At 45.5% G+C, this 21,246-nt stretch overlaps 1 protein-coding gene across 7 annotated transcripts in view; it reads right to left on the bottom strand.

The window, feature by feature from the left end:
- The window catches only part of CEP83 (centrosomal protein 83), a 124,824-nt gene that overhangs the window by 80,108 nt on the left and 23,470 nt on the right, over positions 1 to 21,246 (bottom strand). For 2 of the 7 annotated variants that reach the window (XM_029601614.1, XM_029601616.1), the window contains exon 3: positions 10,735 to 10,799. The exons of the other annotated variants lie outside the window; for them this stretch is intronic. The gene's annotated coding sequence lies outside the window, so the exon portion shown is untranslated. The remainder of the gene's footprint in view (positions 1 to 10,734; positions 10,800 to 21,246) is intronic. 7 annotated transcript variants of the gene reach the window in all.

The following is a 21,246-nucleotide window of genomic DNA, read 5'->3' as shown; positions in this document are numbered from 1 at the left end:
TTCACTATCCACCCGAGAGACGTGAGGAGGGCTAATACCCGATTCATCGCCTGTTTGCAGAGAGCCTCCGACTTGGCCCGTACAAGCCAGTTGTCCAGATAGGGGTGAACTAGGATGCCTTCCCGGCGAAGGGCTGCCGCCACCACCACCATGACCTTGGTGAAGGTGCGAGACGCGGTCACGAGGCCGAAAGGCAGGGCCCGAAACTGGAAATCCCGGTTGAGGATGTGAAAACGAAGATACTTCTGGTAATCGCGGTGGATCGGAATATGGAAGTACGCTTCTATCAGATCGAGCGAGGCGAGGAACTCTCTGGGGCGAACCGCCACGATGACCGCTCGCAAGGTTTCCATGCAAAAACGTGGGAACTTGAGAGCTCGGTTGACCCGTTTGAGGTCTAGGATCGGCCAAAAAGCCCCGTCCTTCTTGGGAACCACGAAGTAAATAGAATACTGGCCTGCGCTGAGCTCCTTTTCCGGGACAACTGCACCCAGACTCAGTAGTCTAGCGAGGGTTTGCTCTACCGCTTCCCGTTTGAGATGCCTGCATGGGGAGAATAGAAAAAGATCCGGTAGGTCGCGAAAAAGCTTGAAGGCGTAGCCGTCTCGGACAATGTCGAGGACCCACTGGTCCGACGTGATCTTGACCCATTCCTCGAAAAAAAGAGAGAGGTGGCCACCCAGAAAAGGGTCCGAGGAATGGGCCAGCTGAACTTCATTGTGTGGCAGGCTTAGGGGTGGAGCGCGCGGGCTGGCCCTCATGAAAAGGGAGACGCCACGAAAGGGCTGCGACCAAGACTGAGACCGAGAAGAATAACCCCTGGAGGAGCCACCCCATCCGCGTGGGGTGTACAGTCTCTGTCCCCGGAAACGAGGATGGGAGGGTGTAAAGGAGCGTGATTGTTTCGGACGGTCCTCCAGATGTTTATGAACCTTATTTTCCTCCAAGGAATCCATAAGCTTCTCAAGGTCCTCTCCAAACAGCAACTTACGTTTGAAGGGCAACGTGCCCAGCCTTGCTTTGGAGGACGGGTCGGCCGACCAATTGCGCAGCCAGAAGAGTCGTCTAGTGGACACCACCGAGGCCATTGCCTTCGCCTGGATGCGGAGGAGGTCATAGAGCGCATCAGCCCCATATGCGATGACGGCTTCCAGACGTTCAGCCTGCTCTGCCTCTGCCGACGGGAGGTCCTGGGTGCCGAGTAATTGTTGAACCTACCTGAGACCTGCCCACAGCATGAGACTGCTGCAGATAGTCGCACGGACCCCCAGAGCCAGGACTTCATAAATGCGTTTCATATGAGGCTCGAGCTTGTGGTCCTGCCCGTCCTTCAGAGCCATCGATCCCTCTACAGGGATAGTGGTGTGCTTGGTGACCATGGAGACGGAGGAGTCCATGGAGGGATTTTTCAACATTTCCAAACATTCCTCCAGGAGGGGGTAGAGCTTGTCCATAGCACGCCCCACCCGGAGTCCCGCTTCGGGAGCCTCCCATTCCCGCAGGAGCAACAGCTTGTGCATGGGATGAAATGGAAAAGCACTTGCCGGAGCCCTGAGTCCCGGGTCCATATTTTTGGGCAAGGAGGCCATAAGGGTATCTGCGGGGGCCCCTCCAACCCCAATTCCTGGAGGACAAAGGGGATGAGGGGCTCCAACTCCTCCCTTTGGAACATAAGGAGGACCCTGGGATTGTCCCCCTCCAGGGTGGGAGGGTACCCGCTGAATCAGACTTGGGATCAGGATCCGGAAGTACCGGGGCCACCGGGGGGGGGGGGGGGGGGGGTCGGGGCACCCCCGGGACCACCTGCACCTGAAGCGACCCCGGAGGCTCCGCTGCCGGGCAGACAGTCAACGGCACGGAGCGTGGAATTTTTGCCAGGGGGGGTCATGGGGGGGGACGGACCTTCCTCCTCCTCCTGCAGGCTAGCTAAATAAGATTTGTGCAGGAGGAGGACAAACTCCGCAGAAAAACGGGCCCTGGATTTCCCGGAGGGGAGGGCGAGGGGGGGTCAGGGATCCCATACTGGGGGGCCTTGGGGCTCAAATCAGGGGATACTCTGAAAAATCCAGCTCCCCAGCCCCGAAACAGGAGCTGCCGAAAAATCCAAGATGGCCACCGTTCCCGGGCTTTGCCAACCCGGGAACGGCCTGGCCATGCACTGGGGATGCAATCCCCGGGCTAGATTTGCCTGTCCTGCTGAGGATGGGCCTTCCCCACCCGGCAGGCAGGCAGGCTGAGCAGAGCCCCTTGCGTGAAAATCGTGACGAGGTCTGCCCACAGGCAAGGCAGGCTGCCGGCCGCGGCATGAAGAGGAGCAGCTCTGCAAGAAAAAAAGGTAAAAATAGATTTGATTGGCAGCCCGCCGGCAGGAGTGAAGCAGGGGAGAAACCTGCTGACTCCTGCCTGTCTGGCTGCCGGTTCAATCCCCCTGGAGTACAAATTTAAAAAACGTAAAAAATATATTTGTATTGCTGTACTGAAAGTTAATATTAACTTTTAAAACTTTTTTTTTTCAGACTGAGCACAGCAATGGGGCGCTAAGCCCCCTAGGCAGCCAGAGGAGCGGGAGACGAGAACTGGACCACCAGACTCGGTCCCCACACCTGGAAGCACTCACGGACTCAGGCTATGCTCCGCACAAGGGGTGAAGCCCCCCTGTGTCCGGCAAGAGCCAGGAGACGGTACCATCTCCTACACAGAAAAAAGACTGACTACAGTTTTTAATTTTTTTTTTTTCAGAGAAAGAGCCAATCCAAAACTAAGAAGAAGTACTTGCTCGATCCAAAGAAAAGAAGAAGAAGAGACGGCTGACTAGCCGAAATCAGGAGATCGAAGCTGATCCAACTGCTGGATCAGACAAATACTGAAGGGTTACAGGATAGGCTCTGACCTCATATAGGATACCCTTTCAGTTTTAGTCTGTCTCCACCTGCTGGAAAGGAGGCTCAACCCACGGTCTGGACTGATCCGGGTACCTAAAGGAAATGAGCTTTATTAATGTATAAAGATAACATGGCAAGAAAAAAACAGTAGTCATTCAACACAACTATTATTTTTATTAACTGTACAACACTGTGATTGTATACTGCCTTTTGGTCCTAAGATCAAAGTTTTAAATAAAAAAAAAAAACAACAATCTTCTACATGCCTTAAAAGCATTTCTTTCTGCAAAACTGCACAAAAAAATGCTACCAACTGCAACTGTGGATAGATCAATGTGAAACCAGAGAGTTTCAGACAAATCCTCTTGCAAAATTTTCTGCACCAATGTTTAAACAATGCAAAATGTCTGTTGGTAGACAATCAACTTCTTAGTCTGACATTAAGTGGGCATTAGGAAGCTTGTAACAACACTACAGAAAGGTCATCTATAAGAAGAAGATGACAGTAGGAAATCAAAGCAGAAGACAATTTTATATGAAGTACTGTATAAGGCACTAGAAGTAAATCAATCCAATATATGCTAGCAAACAATGCAGTAAGTGCATATATAGTAAATGCTTCAAGAACAGAGAGCTCAGTGACATCAAACTCATAAAATTCCACCTATTATGTCACAAACCTTTGTGACATGTATTTTGCCTTCATATTATGGATCGGACCAGAAAAAATAAGTTCTTTTATGAATAGTTTTTTTTAAACCCTTGAAAAAAAGAGAGCCATTTTTGTTTACCAGTAATCCCTGGGAAGTGCCTGCTAGTATAGATTAGCATCTGGGTGACTTACATTCAAATTCAGTCCCTCCCGTTGAGGAGTCTGGGAATGGCCGTGCCCTTAAAAGGCATTATGACAGCTCTCTCCCGAGAGTCTGTGGCAGGCACCTTTTGGTTTGTCTAGACCTAGGAGGTAGAGAGCAACTTTTGCCTTTGTTGTTTTCCAGGCCCAGTCAAAGGACCCAGGCAAACCCTGCCTGGGAAGGATGATCAGAGTCTGGAGGGTTTCCTTCCAGTCTACTCACTAACTGGTAGGAATATCCCTCTGGGTTGTCTTCAGGCAGAGATTTTTCATGGCAGGAGCTTCACTGGACACCTGGGCCTTTCTTGGTTTCAGGGTTTGGGAAACCCTGTGTCTGGGATGCCCAGGGATAGGGAAGATCTGCCCTCAAAGGTGGTGACGCATTGTGAGGAGTAACTCTGGTGTTAATGTCAGTTGAGGGAGTAGGACATTAAGTTAAAAGATCCAGGAGGAAGATCGCTTTTGGCTGCCCCTTCCTTCTTGCATAAGAGCAGGAGAAACCCAAAAGGAACTTGAACAGCTGCTAACTGTGAGTAAAAGGACCACAAAGATTTTGAGAGAGGGAGAGAGAGGATTTACTCTCTATGCAAGGACAGGAGTTTGGCCATCTTTGGAAGGGACCACCATTTTACCTAATCCAGGACGTTGGATGGCTCCCTTGCCTACAAACAAGACTCCTGCACAGATATAGGATAAAGACTGTAACCAGTGGTGCTGCAGTCATATTTATTGTGCCATTATTCACCTAACTTTTGAACAGTAAAGTTTTATTTGGACACTAACCCAGTTCATCCTACATAATTTTTAGCACTTAGCACACAGTGAAGAGATTACTCCCTCCCAGGGATATTTCAGTAAGGAGGAAGCCCGTGCACTGGGCCCTGAAAGTAAATCTTTTCCCCCAACCAAAAGGATCCACACTGTTTTGTTCGTACGTCTCTGAATGTCAAAGTGGCCCCTAACCCCTACACTACCACCTAAACATCACCTCGAGTTACTAGGTGGGCCTCATATAGAGGTATAAATACCTAACTACTAGAAGGGTCTTATAGCTAGGCTCTCTCTCTCTCTCTAGCTTAACACGTGGACAGAAATCCCGCCCCAAACTCCTCCCCCTTTTCCAAATTAGCATCCCACCATGCGTTATGGTGCTTTTCACATGCGTTAAGGCATTTTTCGTGTGCGAAAAGGCCATAATGTTACTTGGAAAATAACCACCTAAGTTTGCACCTAAGTCAATGGAGGGTAAAGGACAAAATCAATAACAAGGAATCCCCACGCACCAACGCCCCATTCGGAGTCCCTCAGGGCTCCTCCTTATCGCCCACCCTGTTCAATATTTACCTACTCCCTCTCTGTCATTTACTCTCAAACCTAAAACTGAAGTTCTACATATACGCAGACGATGTCCAAATTTTAATCCCCAAAAGAACATAAGAACATAAGAAAATGCCATACTGGGTCAGACCAAGGGTCCATCAAGCCCAGCATCCTGTTTCCAACAGTGGCCAATCCAGGCCATAAGAACCTGGCAAGTACCCAAAAACTAAGTCTATTCCATGTAACCATTGCTAATGGCAGTGGCTATTCTCTAAGTGAACTTAATAGCAGGTAATGGACTTCTCCTCCAAGAACTTATCCAATCCTTTTTTAAACACAGCTATACTAACTGCACGAACCACATTCTCTGGCAACAAATTCCAGAGTTTAATTGTGCGTTGAGTAAAAAAGAACTTTCTCCGATTAGTTTTAAATGTGCCCCATGCTAACTTCATGGAGTGTCCCCTAGTCTTTCTACTATCCGAAAGAGTAAATAACCGATTCACATCTACCCGTTCTAGACCTCTCATGATTTTAAACACCTCTATCATATCCCCCCTCAGTCGTCTCTTCTCCAAGCTGAAAAGTCCTAACCTCTTTAGTCTTTCCTCATAGGGGAGTTGTTCCATTCCCCTTATCATTTTGGTAGCCCTTCTCTGTACCTTCTCCATCGCAATTATATCTTTTTTGAGATGCGGCGACCAGAATTGTACACAGTATTCAAGGTGCGGTCTCACCATGGAGCGATACAGAGGCATTATGACATTTTCCGTTTTATTCATCATTCCTTTTCTAATAATTCCCAACATTCTGTTTGCTTTTTTGACTGCCGCAGCACACTGAACCGACGATTTCAATGTGTTATCCACTATGACACCTAGATCTCTTTCTTGGGTTGTAGCACCTAATATGGAACCCAACATCGTGTAATTATAGCATGGGTTATTTTTCCCTATATGCATCACCTTGCACTTATCCACATTAAACTTCATCTGCCATTTGGATGCCCAATTTTCCAGTCTCACAAGGTCTTCCTGCAATTTATCACAATCTGCTTGTGATTTAACTACTCTGAACAATTTTGTGTCATCTGCAAATTTGATTATCTCACTCGTCGTATTTCTTTCCAGATCATTTATAAATATATTGAACAGTAAGGGTCCCAATACAGATCCCTGAGGCACTCCACTGTCCACTCCCTTCCACTGAGAAAATTGCCCATTTAATCCTACTCTCTGTTTCCTGTCTTTTAGCCAGTTTGCAATCCACGAAAGGACATCGCCACCTATCCCATGACTTTTTACTTTTCCTAGAAGCCTCTCATGAGGAACTTTGTCAAACGCCTTCTGAAAATCCAAGTATACTATATCTACCGGTTCACCTTTATCCACATGTTTATTAACTCCTTCAAAAAAGTGAAGCAGATTTGTGAGGCAAGACTTGCCCTGGGTAAAGCCATGCTGACTTTGTTCCATTAAACCATGTCTTTCTATATGTTCTGTGATTTTGATGTTTAGAACACTTTCCACTATTTTTCCTGGCACTGAAGTCAGGCTAACCGGTCTGTAGTTTCCCGGATCGCCCCTGGAGCCCTTTTTAAATATTGGGGTTACATTTGCTATTCTCCAGTCTTCAGGTACAATGGATGATTTTAATGATAAGTTACAAATTTTACTAATAGGTCTGAAATTTCATTTTTTAGTTCCTTCAGAACTCTGGGGTGTATACCATCCGGTCCAGGTGATTTACTACTCTTCAGTTTGTCAATCAGGCCTACCACATCTTCTAGGTTCACCGTGATTTGATTCAGTCCATCTGAATCATTACCCATGAAAACCTTCTCCATTACGGGTACCTCCCCAACATCCTCTTCAGTAAAGACCGAAGCAAAGAAATCATTTAATCTTTCCGCGATGGCCTTATCTTCTCTAAGTGCCCCTTTAACCCCTCGATCATCTAACGGTCCAACTGACTCCCTCACAGGCTTTCTGCTTCAGATATATTTTAAAAAGTTTTTACTGTGAGTTTTTGCCTCTACAGCCAACTTCTTTTCAAATTCTCTCTTAGCCTGTTTTATCAATGTCTTACATTTAACTTGCCAATGTTTATGCTTTATCCTATTTTCTTCTGTTGGATCCTTCTTCCAATTTTTGAATGAAGATCTTTTGGCTAAAATAGCTTCTTTCACCTCCCCTTTTAACCATGCCAGTAATCGTTTTGCCTTCTTTCCACCTTTCTTAATGTGTGGAATACATCTGGACTGTGCTTCTAGAATGGTATTTTTTAACAATGACCACGCCTCTTGGACATTTTTTACTTTTGTAGCTGCTCCTTTCAGTTTTTTTCTAACAATTTTTCTCATTTTATCAAAGTTTCCCTTTTGAAAGTTTAGCACGAGAGCCTTGGATTTGCACACTGTTCCTTTTCCAGTCATTAAATCAAATTTGATCATATTATGATCACTATTGCCAAGCGGCCCCACCACCGTTACCTCTCTCACCAAGTCCTGTGCTCCACTGAGAATTAGATCTAAAATTGCTCCCTCTCTCGTCGGTTCCTGAACCAATTGCTCCATAAAGCTATCATTTATTCCATCCAGGAACGTTATCTCTCTAGCGTGACCCGATGATACATTTACCCAGTCTATATTGGGGTAATTGAAGTCTCCCATTATTACTGCACTACCAATTTGGTTAGCTTCCCTAATTTCTCTTAGCATTTCACTGTCCATCTCACCATCTTGACCAGGTGGACGGTAGTATACCCCTATCACTGTAGTCTTCCCTGTGACACAAGGGATTTCTACCCATAAAGATTCAATTTTGTATTTAGTCTCATGCAGGATGTTTATCCTGTTGGACTCTATGCCATCCCGGATATAAAGCGCCACACCTCCTCCCGACTGCTCCTCTCTGTCATTGCGATATAATTTGTACCCCGGTATAGCACTGTCCCATTGGTAATCCTCTTTCCACCATGTCTCTGAGATGCCAATTAAGTCTATGTCATCATTTACTGCTATACATTCTAATTCTCCCATCTTACTTCTTAGACTTCTGGCATTAGCATACAAACATTTCAAAGTTTGTTTTTTGTTTGTATTTTTATTCTGCTTTTTAATTGATAGGGATAAGTTAGAATTTTTTAGCTCAGGTGAGTTTTTAGTTACAGGCACTTGGACTACTTTTCTAATTATTGGAACCTCACTGTCGGGATGCCCTAATTCTAATGCATCATTAGTATCCTTTAAAGATACATCTCTCCGAACCATGCGCTGCTGAGCGACTGTCGGCTTTCCCCTTTGTTCTAGTTTAAAAGCTGCTCTATCTCCTTTTTAAAGGTTAGCGCCAGCAGTCTGGTTCCACCCTGGTTAAGGTGGAGCCCATCCCTTCGGAAGAGACTCCCCCTTCCCCAAAAGGTTCCCCAGTTCCTAACAAAACTGAATCCCTCTTCCTTGCACCATCGTCTCATCCACGCATTGAGACTCCGGAGCTCTGCCTGCCTCTGGATTCAGCTCTCAAACTATGAGACTCTCACTTACAAACAATCAACCTTCACCTCTCAAGCCTCAACCTGGTGCTTAACACTACCAAGACAGAACTCCTGCCCATCTCCCCAGAAGGCAGTCCCTTCCACCATCAGCTGCACGCTAACACACAAATCTCCCACATTAGAGACCTTGGAGTCATAATAGATAGTCACCTGAGCCTAAAGCAATTCATTAACCACACTACAAAGGAGTGCTTCTACAAGCTACACGTTCTCAAAAAACTCAAGCCGCTTCTTTTTCATTATGACTTCAGATCTGTTCTCCAAGCCATTCTGTTTTCCAAGGTCGATTACTGCAATTCCATCCTGCAAGGTCTTCCTGCTTCTACAATAAAACCCCTCCAGTTGCTCCAAAATACGGCGGCAAGAATTCTGACAAACACTAATCGGAGAGAGCACATCTCTCCCGTATTAAAAGATCTTCACTGGCTCCAAGTAAAAGGATTCTCCATAAATCACTTACAATTATTCACAAAAGCATTCACCATCAGACCCCTCTTGACCTGCAACAGCCTCTCAAACTTCACTCTGCGACCAGACCCTTAAGGGAAGCTTTCAAGGGATCCCTACATGTTCCTCCAATCAAAGTGGTGCACCACTCAAACATCAGAGACCGGGCATTCTCAACAATAGGTCCCTCCATCTGGAACGCCATGCCCCCGGACCTCAGGCAGGAAACCTGTCCACTAACTTTTAAAAAGAAACTCAAAACATGGCTTTTCGGTCGAGCCTTCCCTGTTCCTAGCCCTACAGCTTAACTCAGAATTGTTCTCATCACCTCTGTAAATAAACAAACACTAAATCATACAAATACGTCATTTATTTATTTATTTATTTATAACTTTTATATACCGAGGTTCAATTAACAAGATTAATTATCACTTCGGTTTACATTACAACCAGCAAAATAACATAGACAAAGTCTTGTTTTACAATGAACAGGGAATAATAACCTGGATAAAACAAAGAACAGGGAAGAAATAACCTGGAAAACATAAAATGGGTGAAGCAAGTATAGAGAATAGGGATTTGTATAACTTGGGCGAAAAGCAAGGAAATTAAATAGGGGAGGACTGTGAAGGCTTTTATTACATCACCTTCATGAATGTGGTAGCTCTGGAACTGTGTTAGTAGTTTACCTCTTGCGTGAACCATTATCAGTGCATTGAGTTTAATAATGAGTATTCTCAAGGGCCTGAAACTACTACTGGACTGCCTCAAGGCTCAGCAGTTTGAGCTATGCTATTTAATACATATTTAACACCTCTGTGCAATGGATATAAACTATGGGCCAGATTTTAAAAGGGTTACGCGCGCTGAGCCTATTTTGCATAGGCTTGGCGGTGCGCGCAAGCCCTGGGACATGTGTAAGTCCCGGGGCTTGCAAAAAGGGGTGGTCAGGGGTGTGGCCAGGGGGCATGTGGGCGGTCCGGGGGCATGGCTGAGTGCCCCGACACAGCGGCCTGTGTCAGGGCCTGCCGCGCCAGCACGCGTAAGTTACTACTGCCCGGAAGCAGTAGTAACTTTTCTGATAAAGGTAGGGGGAAGGGTTAGATAGGGCCGTCATGATGAGGCTGGTTCCTCTGCCTCCCTCCCACATCTTCGTTTGTATATAGTAAATTATCTTGGTTCTCCCCTCTATTTCTTTTCCCCAGTTTATGCACCCTTGTTATAATGTAACTTTTTGCTCCAACAAATTTTGTCTCTTGTTATTGGTTCTTGTTAATTGCTTAGTTCGATGTAAACCGAGTTGATTTGATTTGTATCAAGAAAGTCGGTATATAAAAGCCTTAAATAAATAAATAAATAGACTTGCCTAAGGTCACAAGGAGTGACAGTGGGATTTAAACCCTGGTCTCCTGGTTTGTAGCCTACTGCTCTAACCACTAGGCTACTCCTCCACTTGGATAATTTAAGATAATTATCAGTCCTGTATATATTTTATTTGGCCTTTAGCAAAAGGATAATTTTCCTCCAATTAAAATATAGGTTGGCCCTGTGATGCAGGACCCTTGGATTTAAGTTTTCTTTCTGTCACAGCTGAAAGAGGAGAGGTGCGTTCAGTCCCGAAGGAGGGAAGAGAGTTGCTGATACCATGGCTATCTCCGCCAACCATGGAATTACACTTACAAAGCCTGAAGTCTGATGTGGGTTCCAATCTTCCAGGCATGACATCTAGGATACAGGGGATGGGTCTATAAAATGAGGGGAAAAAATACAGTGTAATGTAACTAATATTCTTCAAAGGTGCTAAAACTTTCTGGATGGTTCCTGCTGTCCAGGATTCACCCAAAGTTCAGGGAGTTCTGTGTAAGATGCAGAACTTTTGCCCTCTGCGAGCATCTTCTTAAGGAAGGGTACTAAGGGGGATGAGGTAATGCTTATTGCAGAATGACAGATGCTTGAGGAAGGTAGGATAATATAAAGGGGAGATGCATTCTCTACATAGGGAATGAGTGGAAAATGGAGAAATTACTTACCTGATAATTTTGTTTTCCTTAGTGAAGACAGATGGACTCAGGACCAGTGGGTTTATGCTCCCCTGCCAGCAGATAGAGATGGAGCAAACTGAATTCACAGTATATATAAAGATATGGCGTAAGAACCCTTCAACCCTTCAAGATATGGCGTAAGAACCCTTCAACCTCAAACCTTGCGGCCTTTAAAGCCCTTATGCACCAATACAGGATCTCCATTCTTCAGACAAAAAAGGACTTCTACTCACAGAAAATTCATAACTTTATATTCGACCCAAAAGCCCTCTTCTCCTTGGTGGCATCCCCCACTAAACCACCCGCCTTCACTATTCCAGATGACAAAGCAGCAAGCAAAGCCACTGAACTGGCCACCTATTTCATGAACAAAATTTCTAACCTCCTGGACCCGCTCAAGGAAAGGAAAGCCCCTACCCCACCTCATCTACTTACCTCCCCTCTACCACTCACCTCAAGCCTTGAGATCCTCGAGCTTGTCTCCACATTAGAGATTGAAAACGTACTAAAAAAACTTAAACCCTCTTCCCACCCGCTAGATGCGATTCCAGCTAACCTCTTTATTGCAAGTGCCAAAGACATCTCAAATCCAATATCACAGGTCATCAATGCCTCCTTATCACAGGGCCTTGTCCCCACCCCCTCAAACTCGCCATCCTGAAACCTCTGCTAAAAAAACCAAATCTTTCTCCTGATAACCCAGCCAACTTTCGCCCTATAGCAAATCTTCCGATTATCGCCAAAATCTTGGAAAGAATAGTAAATAAACAACTTTCTGAATACTTGGACAACAACAATATACTTTCGCAGTCTCAACTAGGATTCCGTAAATCTTGAAGCACTGAATCCCTCCTTTTATCACTATCAGACAATATTCTCATGAACCTCGAGAAAAAACAATCCTGCCTGCTCATCCTACTCGACCTAACGGCGGCCTTCGACACAGTGAACCATGATATTCTCTTAGATCGTCTAACCGAGATCGGCATCAAAAACACCGCCCTCAGCTGGTTTTCATCTTTCCTCCAGAACAGGTTCTACAAAGTCAAGATTAACAGCAAAGAGTCACCACCTTTCAGATCCACACTTGGAGTCCAGCAAGGATCTTCATTATCTCCAACATTATTCAACATTTATCTTCTCCCTCTGTGTCAGCTCCTTTCCAAACTTAATCTAACACACTACGTATATGCTGATGACGTCTAAATCCTCATACCGATTAAAGACTCATTGCAAAAAACCCTTCTATTTTGGAATTCTTGTCTTCTATCCATCAGCAACCTTCTAACAAATCTCAACCTGATACTCCTTCTCATCACTCCAGACGGCAACTACTCGTTATCTAACTCACACACCGTAGTTCTTCCAGCCTTATCCCCCCAGGTCAGAAATCTTGGGGTCATCATGGATAATTAACTGAACTACAGAAGTTTCATCAATAACGCCGTTAAAGAATGCTTCTTTAAACTCCAAGTCTTAAAGAGGCTAAGACCCCTCCTACACTTCCAAGATTTCAGATCTGTATTACAAGTAATCATTTTCTTGAAATAGACTATTGCAACTCTTTGCTGCTCGGGCTACCTGCCAACACTTTGAAACCATTACAAATGGTACAAAACGCCACAGCAAGGATTCTAACAAAGTCCAACAAAAGGGACCACATAACACCCATTTTAAAGAACCTTCACTGGCTCCGAATCAAATATAGAATCCTCTACAAAGCCCTATCAATCACCCACAAAGTCATCCACAACACCACCCCAATTGATCTCACGATCCCATTGCAGCCTCACACTACCTCCCGACCGATGAGACTAGCTCAGAGAGGCACTCTACAGGCACACCCTGTCAAAACAACACTAAGTAGAAGAGCTCTTTCCACCGCTGGCCCTAAACATTGGAACTCACTCCCACCAGACCTCAGGCTTGAACAATCGACACCCACCTTTAAAAAAAGACTTAAGACCTGGTTGTTCAACCAAGCATTCTCCTAACCCAATTATCCTAGTACAGATCCCAAGGGTATACCCTACCCTTAACATATCTACAAGTTTCATCTAGCACTAATAAACCATCCATAGTAGCTCACTCTCCCAGTGAACGTCATGACAGTTGGCTTTAGTCTCTGCCAAGTCAGTCCTAGCGATTATACACATTGTTCCTCCAAGTTCTTTGTATATAAATTGTATTCTCCCCGTTCATTGTAAGATATTATCCAAGTTTCATTCACCCTGTTCATTGTAAGACATTATACTTTATACTGTCAATGTAATTTGTTGAAATGTAAACCGAAGTGATTAGTAACTCTGTTACCTGAACCTCGGTATATAAAACTGTTAAATAAATAAATAAAATAAATATAACCCTGCAGTGACCCCAGCCTGTCAATACTGAATGCTTTAATATCTACCTACTGCCCCTCTGCCAGCTGCTATCAAATCTGAAATTAAAGCATTTCATATACGCTGATGATGTGCAGATTTTGATTCCCAAAACAGAATCCCTCCCCAAAACCCTCAAGTTCTGGGACAGCTGCCTTCACTCCATCAACCTCCTCCTCACCAGCCTAAACATAGTCCTCAACTCAGCCAAGACAGAACTCCTCCTCATTTCCCCAGATCACAATGACCTTTCACAGCTGACCCCCTCTACCACCATGGTGACCCAAGCAAGAGATCTCAGCGTGATACTAGACAATCGCCTGAACTTAAAGAAATTTGTCAACAACACAACCAAGGACTGCTTCCACAAATTACAAATTCTAAAAAAAGACTTAAACCCCTTCTCCACTTCCATGACTTTAGGACGGTCCTCCAAGCTACCCTATTTTCCAAAATAGACTACTACAATGCCCTCCTGCTGGGACTCCCCACTTCTACCACAAAACCCCTTCAGATGCTTCAGAATGCTGCCACCAGAATTCTGACAAACTCCAACCGAGGAGATCACATCACGCCCATTCTCAGGAATCTCCACTGGCTCCCTATAAGCTTCAAAATCCTGCATAAGTCCCTCACCATTATTCACAAGACCATACATAATCAGCATTCACTCGACCTATATATCCCGTTACGACTGCATACTTCTATAAGACCTATAAGAGAGGCCTATAAAGGAACCCTTCACGCCCCCACCAACAAATCCACCCTTTATACATCCACCAGGGAACGGGCCTTCTCTACAGAGGGGCCATCCATCTGGAATACCATGCCTCCAGACCTCAGACAGGAACCCAGCCTGTTGACCTTTAGGAAAAAACTCAAGACCTGGCTGTTCCAACAAGCCTTCCCATAACCTGATCCTAATTCTCTTAATCCCTCTCTTAACCCCCTCCTCCTAATTCCCTGAACCTGGAAAGACACAATCTTTACCTACCTGTTAACCCTCACTTCCAGTATGGTCACTGCATTGCATTGTAGCCACACTTATTCTTTTGTATATAAGTTCCATATTTATAGTGTGTTCTATATGTGATCCACGGCACAACCAGTATTTATTTTGTTAAGATTATATTGTTAAATTTCTGTAATCTGCTCTCTTATCCAAGTTCCCATAACCCCCTGTTCATTGTAACTTATCTTCTTCTTTAATGTTAATGTTATAATACCCCTGTTCCATGTGAACCGATATGATATGATACGTTTCATGAATGTCGGTATAGAAAAAAAAAAAGAGAGTTAAATAAAAATAAATAAAATGGGCACCGGAACCGCAGAACTCAGTTTGAGGAGCCTTTGAAGCGTGAACTCCAATGCCTGCTTCTTCTGCGGGGAGTGACAAGGAGACACCATGAACACGTCCCGAGGAATACTGCAAAATTCCAGTGTATACTCTTCACATATCACCTACAGAACCCACTGGTCCGAAGTGATCTTGACTCACCTCCGATAAAAGAGAAAGAGACGTCCCCCTATTTCCTGTTCCAGAAGGTGTGTCGACAAACCTTCATCAGGAAGTCCAGGAAAGTCCGCCACCCGAGCCCGCTCGTCTCTTGAGCTGCCAGGGACAAAAGGACTAAGACCTACCGAAAGGCCGAATTTGCCGAAAGATCGTCCCTCTGTGGGGACGAAATGCCTGGAACCCCAGAAACAACCTCTCATACCAAAGGGACACTGTATCTGCTTCTTATCCTTCGGCAACTGAGGCACCAGAGACTCACCCCATTTACTGGCCAGTTTCTCCAACTTGCTCCCAAACAAGAGCAAGCCTTTAAAGGGCATCTTGGTAAGAGTAGCTTTGGAAAATGTGTCAGCTGACCAATTTTGCAACCAGAGTTGACGCCTGGCCGCTATCACCGAAGCCACTCCTCTGCCCAAAGTCCGGTCCAAATCACAGCCTGCATCTGCTATAAAGGCGGCAGCAGGCTCCATAACCACTCTGGAATTTCCTCCAGACTCATCAACCCACTGAGAGAGAAGCAGACAAAATCTCATCACTAGGGCGCAATAGGAGGCAATCTGTAAATTCATTGCCACTGCCTCAAAGGCTTGCTTAAGAACAGCCTCAACCCTTCTATCAGGTACATCCTTCAAGGTCACTCCTCCCTCTACAGGAAAAGTTGTCCACTTAGACATGGCACATTCCAGAGCATCCACTTTGAAAAAATGCAAACTCTCCCCCACATCTGGCTCCAGGGGGTACAAGGCTTCCACTGTCTGACTCCCCTTTAAAATTTGCCTTTATGCCTTTCCTCCGTGGCCCTTGCTGGGCAGGATAATTTGCGAGATCAAAGCCACAGGGGGGGCTAGTACTCCTGGTGGCACCCCATTCCAGATCAATCAATTCCTGGATGGCATCCATCATAGGGAAAAAACAAGAGGCTTTACTGTAAGGAAACCAAAACGGGATTCTAACATAGCATCTCTGAACCAGGAACACCCAGTTGTTTCAAGGTCTTGGAAATCGGGGCCAGCACTTCATCTCTATGACAGAACTGCAACATGGTTCAATACGTTTCCTGCCCTGGACGAATTTCCCTATCTTCCAGGGAATCAGGATCAATCTCATCATCAGTGCCAATCCCGATTCCTGTTAGGAACACCTCCAGGTAGCCGAGGCGAGCCCCGGTGCTTAAGCATAGGACTGGAAGAGGGAGGAGCCACCGGCTGAGGGTCTGACCGGACAGAAATGGGGGAAGCGGAGGACTGCATCTGAAGAAAGACTTGTAAGCCTTGAAAAAATTTCACCCAAAAAAAGCAGCCGGGTCCAGACCAAGTCCAGAAGAAACTGGAGCTGGTCTGACAGAACTACCCTTGCCAACGGAGGAGCCAGTCAAGGGAGAACCAAGATCTTGCGTCCCCCCAGTCAAGGCCGTGACCAACCCATCATCAGAATGAGGAGCCAGGCTTAGCAAAATCGAAGGAAGACAACTCTCCCTGAACGTCTGAGCAGCGCTGACACAGGTTAGAAGCCAAGTCAGGCTGAGAAGCCCTAATAAGACAGGCAACAAATAGGAAGATGCTTAGGCTTTTTGCTTACCGGCACCACCGCTGCAGTAAATGTGCATTGGAACGGCACACGCTCAAAAATGAAATGCGCCCAAAAAGTAAGTGCCTAGAAGAAAGCCCGGCAAGGCACACGTGCAACCTGTGCGCCAAGTTAAGCACGTAAAAAAGTTTGCGCGTAAAAAGCATGACCAAAAACAAGCGCACATGAGCGCAGAACTGATACACTGCGCACACAGACGGCCTATAAAGGGCGCTAGAACACGCACAAAAGCATGTGAAAACAGCCACCGCGGACTACCATGTGGCATGCAAGTAAAAAGCTTAAGTACAGGGCCTAGCCCATCAAGGGCCGCTCAACCTGAAAGCTGCCCAGTTCCCCAACCCCAATGAGAGCAGGAATGAACATCGGCATAGAGCGCTGAGAATGGAGAAAGTCCTGAAACCTCTCTAACATGTCTCCTATTCAGGTAAAATTTTCTCTTTTTTTTTTTTAAACTTAGCTGAGCTCAGTGCTTACCAGCAGAGTACAGAGAACATCTCCGGCTGTGGAGGGAGAGGGCATCTGCCATCACTGCCCCGCTTGGCCTCCTGCACCCACTGCCTTTCAGCTGAACTAGCAGCTAAGTCCACGCCAGGAAACCCAACTATTGGACCAAGGCACACCTCTGAAGGACCACGGAAATCGCCTCAGGAATTCTCAACTGGGGAAGGGACCTTTAGGTATCATCGCAGCAGAGCGGAGCTTTCTTTTCCTGAATTCAGATTTTCAAATTTCTCCTTTCAAAAAGCTGAAAGCAATCCCCACAGGGGAAGCACATCCACCATCTGCTGGAGACGGAGAATACTGGCAGGCTGGGATCACAGTGGGGTTATATACAACTGTGACGTGAGCTTGCTCAGTCTCCATCTGCTGGCAGGGAAGCATAAACCCACTGGTCCTGAGTCCATCAGTCTACACACTAGGAAAAAGACTAAAGGTGCTGTTACAGTAGATTCTATAAGGAAAGAAGGAGAAGAGTGAAGAGTACTCAGGAGTGTAAGGATTCCTGAGAGTCTAAAAATGTTGAAGTTCTTGTAGTTATTGAAGATTCCCATTAGCCACCCAGAGGAAGGAAACCCTAGGAGAAAAGGTGGAATTCCTATTGGAAAAGCTTCAGGAAAAGGAAAGATTCCTGTTTTGATCCTGGAACAATGTTGCCCCAAAGGCTTTGGGGCTGAAGTCTGAGCTGGGGATATATATTTGCAAAGCAATATTTGAAGAAGTATGAGAACTTATTTGAGTTTGCTTTACTATAATCTGCTACTGCTAAGTGAAGGATCGTCTTTCTGAGAAGTTATCTGATTTCTTTTGGATTTACAAAATAAATTCACCACTTTTGGAATGAATGTACAATGTGGACATTTTGCTTTGTGCTTTTGTTACGTCTTCCCTTGGGCTTTCCAGAGGCAATCCCTGATGGACTATACCTATTCCTATGGCTGCAGCAGTGGCACTCACCTCCCTCTGCAACTCTGAAGGTGATCCAGAGGGAGAAGGGGGTTAACAACTGCTACAGATTCATTTCTACATTATTTTGAAGCAAGAGTTGAGGAAAAAAAAAAAAGTAAAATTGTAAAGGTAACGAGAAACTATAAACCTTTCCAAAGGCAGCATGCACATAAAACCTTATGGGAATTAGTTTACAATAGGCTACATTTTAGAAGGATCTTCAGCAAGACAGTCAGAACCCACCTCTTTACCCTAGCTCAAGCAATGTCTCTCTTGCACAAGAAGTAGGAATTGTTTGCCATTTCTATTTCAGACCCTGCCAACTAGTGCAGTGGTTCTCAACCTTTTTTCTGTCGGGACACACCTGACAGATGGTTCTCACATGCATGACACACTGACCCATGATCGTCACGGGGCTAGATGTAAAAGTACAGTTTGCATCCACGGGAACCCCCCTGACCCACAATAATGGATGTAAAGCAGAATTATGACATTCCCCATACAACTCACCCTACAAAAAAGATATTCTGGTTCTGGTGTCATCGCAGTAACAGCAACACAAACTCCTACTTCCAGGCTCAATAGCCCTACTTATGAAAAGACAGCAGTTTACCACCAATGCATGTCCTCTTGAGAAAACACAACAAATAAGACCGATAAAAACGCTTATATGCTAATAAAATATCTCATCTCGGTAACAGACACAGAACCGACCTAACATACTCCCAGGATCTGTAGTAATGCACAAACTAATCCGCACACAGTTACACCTGTATTATGGAATATACTCAAACCGGAGCAACCCTATCTATGAAAAGGCAACACTACAAATATTAAATCAGGTCCTAAAAACCAATACACCCCTTATTAGAAAAACAGAACTAGCAAGCAGTTATAGATCTCCACACAGAAATAATTGTAAAACTATACTAATAAGCAGAATAAATGATTCAAAACAGCTATGAACAGAATAACATCCAACAATTAAAAACTCATAAAAACTATTAAACATTCTCCAAACACCAATAAAATATTTCAAAAAAGCAGACATCGCATAATATTAAATAATTAAAATAGCAGTCAATCAAGAAAAATAAACAAAAAAAAAAGCCACCTTTACTTACCCCTCCAGCAGCTCTCCTACTCCCCTTCCATGCAGGCCGTGGCACGCACCAGAAGCAGCAGTAGAAGCTAAGCTCTATACTCATGGTCCTCTTCCTTAGTGCCCATGACCAGTCTTCTCTGTCTCTCTCTCACACACACACACACACACCATACCAGTCATGCCCCCATGACCAGTTTCTGTCTCTCACACACCAATCATCTCCCAAACAGTCTTTGACACACACACACACCAGTCACCTTCCTGAACAGTTTCTTTCATGCCATACACAGGCTTCCCACTCCCGTGTTCTACTTACATATACGGGCTTCTCACTCTCATAATCACTTTCTCTGTCACACACACACACACACACTCACCAGTCTCTCACTCCCATGCTTGTTCTCTCCATATGCACAGGCTTCTCATTCCCATAATCACTTTCTTTCTCTCACACACACACACACACCAGTCACCTGACCTCTCTCATGCATATACACACACCCACACAGGCTTCCCACTCCCATGTTCTCTTTCAGATATACAGGCTTCTCACTCCCATGCTGTGCCTCACACACACCCAGGTTTCTCATTCCCATAATCACTTTCTTTCTCTCTCTCTCTCTCTCTCTCTCACACACACACACACACACATACATACACACAAACACACACCAGTCACCAGATCTTTCTCATGCATACACACACACAGGCTTCCCACTCCCATGTTCTCTTTCAGATATACAGGCTTCTCTCTCCCTTGCTGTGTCTCACACACACCCAGGTTTTTCACTCCCATGCACAGGCTTCTCATTCCCATAATCATTTTCTCTCTGTTACACACACACCTCTCTCTCTCATTTCCATGCTTGCTTCTCCACGTGCACAGGCTTCTCATTCCCTGAATCACATTCTTTCTCTCACATTCACACACACCAGTCTCTTTCTCTCACACACACCGTCACCTTACCAACCAGTCTCTTTCTCATGCATGCACACACACACACAGGCTTCCCACTCCCATGCTCTCTCTCTCACATAATCAGGCTTCTCACTCCCATGCTTTCTTTCACACACCCCCCCCCCCCCCCCAACACCAGGCTTCTTACTCCCATGCTTTCTCACATACCCAGATTTCTCACTTCCATGCTTTTTTTCTCTCTCACATACACATCAGTCACCTCCCCCCTGACTAATGTCTCACACTCTCAATTACACATCAGTCATCTCCCTGAGCAGTCACTTTCATTGTCTCTCACATACACACACATCAGCTCTCTGACCAGTTTCTCTCAATCACACACATTCTCTCAATCACACACAGGCTGGCTGGCTGCTTCTCTCTCTCTCACTCACTTCCTCTCCCCCCCCCCCCCCCCGAGCACAAATGGTAGCTGCAGCAGCCTCCTCCTCCAGCCCCCGCAGGCCAAGAAAGAAGAATCCCATCGGCCGCAGGAGGCTCATGCTGCTGTCTCCTTTCCCGATTACCGGCTGCTTCGATTGCTCGGGGGCCGATGCTGCTGTCACTGCTGCTATTTTTCCACGCGGCATGGCTCTTTCTCCTTCCCGCGCACCGCGCATCACTTCCTGTTCCAGGTCACGGGGGGGGGGGGGGGGGCGTGGGAAGAAGAAAAGTCCAGTTGCAGGTGCCACTGCTTCTTCTAGCACCACTGCCATTCCCACTGGGCTTGAACGTACTGATAGCCCGGTGGCAATGGCAGCAGGGAAGAAAGAGCAGCAGGAGAGACCGGGAGCATGCAACACACCTGCCGGTGCTTGGCGACACACCGGTTGAGAAGCGCTGAACTAGGGAATCAATCAAAAAAAGCATAGTGGAAACTCAACTTTGGGGATTCAGGTGCAAAAATCATATACTAGTTCATTTAGAGTACTTGCTTCTTCCATGGTGAAAATCATTCCAAAAGCTTCAGTTCTGAAGCCACAAGTTGTGTGGCTTGAATGTGTGTGTGTGTGTGTGTATGTATAGTGAATGCAGAGGAGTATCTAATATTTTCTCATGCAAAAGAACCTCTTTCAACTTTTAAAGCACAATGACTCCACAGGAAAGACCAAGAGGGGATATGTTAGAAATATTCGACTGCCACTCTTCAA

This window comes from Rhinatrema bivittatum, chromosome 4 (genome assembly GCF_901001135.1).
Source record: "Rhinatrema bivittatum chromosome 4, aRhiBiv1.1, whole genome shotgun sequence".
NCBI classification, from domain to species: domain Eukaryota; kingdom Metazoa; phylum Chordata; class Amphibia; order Gymnophiona; family Rhinatrematidae; genus Rhinatrema; species Rhinatrema bivittatum.
Note: the sequence above shows the minus strand (reverse complement) of the source record. Positions and strands in the feature narration are given on the sequence as shown.